The sequence below is a fragment of the Corvus cornix genome, chromosome Z, assembly GCF_000738735.6.
Source record: "Corvus cornix cornix isolate S_Up_H32 chromosome Z, ASM73873v5, whole genome shotgun sequence".
Classification (NCBI taxonomy): domain Eukaryota; kingdom Metazoa; phylum Chordata; class Aves; order Passeriformes; family Corvidae; genus Corvus; species Corvus cornix.
Genome location: NC_046357.1, coordinates 71,646,516 through 71,652,582, shown reverse-complemented (window position 1 = coordinate 71,652,582; position 6,067 = coordinate 71,646,516).

Below are 6,067 nucleotides of genomic sequence, written 5' to 3'. Positions count from 1 at the left end.
AATGTGCCTGGAGTAACAATTTCTTGATTTTTTTCCTCCCCAAAGAACATGTATCTAAATGGATTTGAGCATCCATGAAGGCAATAGAAGGTCACAGAATGATGAATTATACCATTTAAATTAAAAATAGGTTGTAAATTTGAATGGACAGCAATTTTACATCATTGCTATATTAAATTGAAAGGTTATATACATTACCAATCAAAACTTTATATCCTTCTTTCAGGTAATACACTTATTTCAGAAAAAAAAAAGTGTTCTTAAAATTCCTAAATGGGGAATTGTTTTCAAGCCTTTGAAGATGTCTTCTCAAAGAGTATGCTGAAAAGGGAGAGGAGGGGAAGGCAGAGGGGGAGGGGGAGACGGAGGGGGAGGAGGAAAGGAAAGGAAAGGAAAGGAAAGGAAAGGAAAGGAAAGGAAAGGAAAGGAAAGGAAAGGAAAGGAAAGGAAAGGAAAGGAAAGGAAAGGAAAGGAAAGGAAAGGAAAGGAAAGGAAAGGAAAGGAAAGGAAAGGAAAGGAAAGGAAAGGAAAGGCAAAAAAATGTCTTTCTGATAGGCTGTCTCTTCAATGAGAAATGAGCCAATAACTGTGCAGTACAACAAACAATAATCTTAGCCCAGGCCCCAAGGAAGATAAAGATCACCAGAGGGAACACATCCTACAACTAAGGTCTTGTATAACACAACTCTGAGAAAAAGGGCGACCACCCTGGAAGAAAATGAATCAACATAATGTGAAGGGATTACTAAACCAATACACTGAATGCTTGTTACAAATTAGTTTTAACACACTCTAGACAGATCTGTCAGTATCTCAAACTTTTAAATCCTGTGACGACTACAAAGAGGAGACGAGGACTGTTGGGGCTTAACCCCAGCTGGCAACTGGGTGTCACACAGACATATGCTCACTCCTAAGACAGTTGTTCTGGGGGTACCCAGCCCCCTGAGCAGGAAGACAGGGATGGGGAGCAGAATGAAGCCCATATAATCCAAGAGGAAATGCTCAGTGACCTGCTACCAGTTAGATACACACAAGTCTATGGGACCTGATGGGATCTACCCAAAGGTAGTTTAGGAGAAGGCAGAAGTGCTCTGTGAGGACCTTTTAATCATTTGCTACCTGGGGCTACCCAGGGAACTCCCAGTTGACTGAAGGTTGGCAAATGTGATGCCCATCTACAAAAGGGCTGGAAGGAGAATCTGGGGAACTACAGGCCTGTCTGCCTGACCTCAGTGCTGGGTAAGGTTATGGAGCTGATCATCTTGAGTGTGATCACACAGCACCTACAGGACAACCAGGGGATCAGGTCCAGCCAGCAGGGGTTTAGAAAAGGCAGGTCCTGATCTTCTATGACAAGGTGACCTGCCTAGTGGATAAGGGAAAGATTGTGGATGTTTCTACCTGGAGTTCAGTAAAGATTTTGACAGTCTTTCCCACAGCATTCTCCTGGACAGACTGGCTGCTCATGGCTTGGATGGCTACACTCTTCCCTGGTTAAAGCACTGCCTCTGGATGGCTGAGCCCAGAGAGTAGTGGTGAGTGAAGTGACATCCTGTTTGTTATAAACATATATTATAATATTGGCTTCTCGCAAGTATAAAGGTAGATATTATATAATGTTAGAAATGCTTTTTGCTGTGTGGATGTAGTTTTCTTTCTTTTTAGCAAGAATGTTAGCAAGTGTGAGCAAGTGAGATAACCTCCAAGCGAGCAGAGGATGAGGCCCGAGAAGCTGCTAATCAACACTTTGTCCAGGGAACAAAAGGGCCCAAAGGCTGCTCCGCCCGGAGAACGGGCGGCCAGGAGGGTCCGAGAGGCATTATCACCGCTCTGCCCGGGGGCGGGGGGGGGGGCGGGGCAAAGAGGCCCAAAGCTGCAATCAGCCCTGACTGTCTGGAGAATTAAGAGATCCACCCTACCATCAACTCTTACCTAGCGAGCCCAGCCCCAAGAATCAAAAGAAATAAAACTGCAAGGCAGAAGAAAATACATGCTCTAAAAAGGCGGAACCAAGGAGTGGCCATGCAGAACAGCTCCTGGAAAAGTTTGAATATGCATAAAGAACAGACAGTAAAAATGGTATAAAAAGGACTCACCTCGAGCATCAGGTGTGCTCTTGGCAGAGCGCCAAGGCACCCGGCCATTATCCCTTTGCTTTATTTTATGTGTCTCTTATTGTCTTTATATTAAACCCTTTAAATTCTCACAGGAGAGTTAACCTCGTTTTTCACACGTTGGTGGCCAGTCACTAGTGGTGTTCCCCAGGACTCAGTAGTGGAATCAGTCCTGTTTAATATCTTTACCAGCAACCTGGATGAGGGGACTCAGTAAATTAGCAGACGCCATCAAGTTGGGTGGAAGTGTTGATCTGCTGGAGGGCGGGAAGGCTCTCCAGAGGGCTCTGGCTTGATGGGCTGAGGTTAATTGTATGAGGTTCAATTAAGGTGAAGTGTGGGACCTGCCTTTGGGTCACAACCCAAGTTTTGGATTTGTGATGAAACCAGTGTCACTAGCACAACACTGAGCTACAGCTGAACAGTGAGCACACAGTGTCAAGGCCTCTTCTGCTCCTACATCTGTCTCTCAGAACTATTTCTGTACCCTTTAGCCGTAATGATTTAGTGTGATGGCAGCAACAAATGCTCAGGCTCAGAGATGACTGCAAAGAAGGTAGTCCAGACATTCTGGGATATTCTCAGACCATATGATCCAACTTGGGCGGATGCCCAACAATTATTTGAATCAGTGCTTGCTCTGGATGAGTGTATATGAATCCAGGAGCATAATCAAAGGTGGGCTGCAGATGGGATATGCTGTCCAGGAGCACAGCCAAAGATGGCCATCCCAAAATGGGATCATAGTACAGAAGCAGAGAGGAATACCTTGAGACAATGTAGAGATGAAGTTTTAAAATTCCTGGAGTGAGCAGAATGAAAAATAATTAATTGGAGTGAAGTAGGGGAATTCAGTAAGTGTAGACAAAGCACCTGTCTGATTTTTAAGTTGTTTAGCTAAACAAATGAGAATGTATGGAACTTTGAAAATCAATCACTAGAATTGAGTTAGAATGATTCACACAGAGACCATAGACAGAAAAAGTAAGGAGTAAACTCCCCCTGAGTCACAAGGGATCCTCTTGCTCATGGTGGATCTTCTTGCTTTTTAAACTCTTTATGGATCCTTGGTGCAGCTAGGTGCAATCAGTCTCAGACTTGGACAATGATTTATGCCTGATGAAATTATCCACACAAAGTTTATTACAGTTTAGAGTAGCTAAATAAATTAGTAATTTTTCATAGTAATTATTCAGCATGCTATCAGTCACTTATTGGGGATTTGTCACGGGTAAAGGAACAATCTCTTCATCTCAGGTAAAGTGTTTCTAAACTCAAGAGGCATCCCAGCTCAAAGGAAGAGTGGGGCTGGCATGCAGTCCAGCTGCAGTTTTGGGACAACTCAGACTGGGCTTGTCCTGATGGTGATGTTTTTAGAATGTAGTTGGCTGCTAATCAGTACTACAGTCAAGACAGATTTCATTTTAGTGCTGCTATCTTGTCCTGTACTTTGGTTATCTTGCATTTTTGGATTTCAAAACCACTTTTCAAATTATTTTTCAAGGCACCTTCACTCCCTTGTATGTGAGATGGGGTTTTCCAGTTCACAGGTATACAATGAGGACATGAGGTTTGTTGCTCCTAGTGAGCCTAAAGTGAAGTACGGTGAGAAGTGAAGTGCAGCTATCCAAAGTTACCACACCTTCTCCATCAGTTCCTCTGCCAAGTGTGATAACATCAAGCACCAGCATGACCAGGTTCTATTCAGTACCTGATTAACATTTCATCTACCAGTGACATAAACACCAGCACAAGCCAGGCTCCCAGGTATGCACTATGAGGAACTGTGCCACAAGTGACATCACAAGCACCTGCACAGGTGAGGTTCCTGCACCTGCCCTATCAGCTACTGAGCCACCCATGATGTTCTAAGCATGTTGAAGACCAGAACCCATTAAATGTCCTGACAGCATTCCTGCCACCAGTGACATAAAGATCTGAAAAAGCCTGGTTCCCCTGCCTGCCCTATCAGGCACTCGGACACAACTCATAGCAGCCCTAGGCAATGCTCTAGTTCTGGAGAAATGTGTCAGGAAAGCTGCCCAAAAAAAGGACCTGGGGGTGCTGGTTGACAGCCAGCAGAACATGAGCCAGCATGTGCCGAGGTGGCCAGAAAGGCCAATGGCATCCAGGCCTGTACCAGAAATAGTGTGGAGAGCAGAACGAGGGAAGTGATTGTCCCTCTGTACAGGGCACTGGTGAGGCTGCAGCTCAAATCCTGGGTTGTTTTGTTGTGTTTCCTCACAACAAGAAAGACATTGTCCTTGTAAAGATTATGCTGTCTCTGTCTACCACCTGCTGGTGCCCCTAAATCCCTGCTGTGGGCACTCCTTCCAACTGCAGCTGAACACTCAAGGAAAGCTGTACAGTATCATTCTTCCTCTCCATGGAGCTGCTTTGTACCTGCATGAGGGAGCAGATGCTGGAGGACATGCTGTCCTTCCTCCACCACCCCGAGTAGGAGCTGAGGAAAGATCAGGGTCCCAGTCTTCTAGGCACACTCTGTACCAGTCCCTGTCTTGTCATGGAGAAGACCATCCTCTGGTTCCAGATATTGTATAATTCGGCTTGACACATTTTGAATCTATTGAGACCCTGCCATGTAACAGGGCTGCCCTCCAGGTGATCCCACAAGCTCTGGGTGGCAACCATTTGACACAGAACCCTCCTGATGGAGCTGATGCTTGGGTTGCAGCAACGAGACTCGGGCACCTTCCTGAGCATCGAGAATGCAGAAGCCAATGCTTCCAGCAGCACTTACCCTGGGACCTGATGCCACTGAGGAGGCCATTCGCAAGAAGCCTGGCAAGAGAGAATCCCCCACCCTGCTAGGATGTGCAAGAGAATTGTTTTTACTACATTGCTGAAGTTGGGCACCAACTTAATGTGCTTCGTAAATCCAAGAGCGCTCACACCCTGTTTTTCTGAGCTGGGTGGTATGGAGAAGCCATGTCAACAGCCGGCTCTGGAGCTGTCCCGCGTCCCAAGCCTGATGCTGGTGTTCGCAGCTGTGCTGAGGATGCGCAGCCACACGGTGCCACTGTGAGATAAGGAATCGGCGGCTCTGGCTCGACAGGCTTCAACAGGGCCCACCATCTCAGTGACCACCCAGTACAAGGAAATGACCGGAAACTTAAAGATGGAACTGATGGTTTACCCAGTTTACATTCTTCCCCCCCCCCACAGTTTTAGCATCATTTTGGATGCTTAAGAAGACAAAGTTTTTTATGTAGAGCTAACTATTAGACTGCTCACTAAAAAAAAAAAAGTGAAAGAAAATACATGGACAGGAAACCTCTTCCTTCTCCATTACTTATAGTAGGGATCTGTGGATACAATATTGCTGCTAGCAAGAATTTTCCTGCTGTTTTCTATGCCATGGGATATTTTTCTCTCTCACAAAGACATTATCAGAAGTTCTATAAACTATGAACACCTGCGACCTTGTAGAACTATGTTTATGGTACAGTAGAAAAATATTTTGACAATGGATGTTTAGGATTTCTAGCCAATCCACCCAGGGGGTGGCTGATCCTTTGTCCAATTAGACTATGAAGAAAAAAGTCTATAAAAGAGTTTGTAAAATAATTAAATAAATCAATCTTGCTGCACAACTCCTGCCTGTTGGATCTTCTCTCCTCCTCCCTACAGCTGCAGGATACAGTAATAGGGATCCATTTTTTTCTATGAACGCATTAATTTGTTTATGAAATTACTGGATGTGGCACTTAGTGCTGTGGTTTAACTGACACAGTGGTGTTTGGTTCAAGATTGGACTCAATGATCTTGGTGGTCTTTTCCAACTTGAATGATTCTATGATTCTTTGATTCTAAATGAGGAATTTCCAAACATCAGGAAAGGATTTTCTTATGGCAGGGGGCATTTTTCAGGAGAAATAACTGTGAGACAGTAAAAAAATATGCAAATCTTAGTGCTTGCAATAACTTTA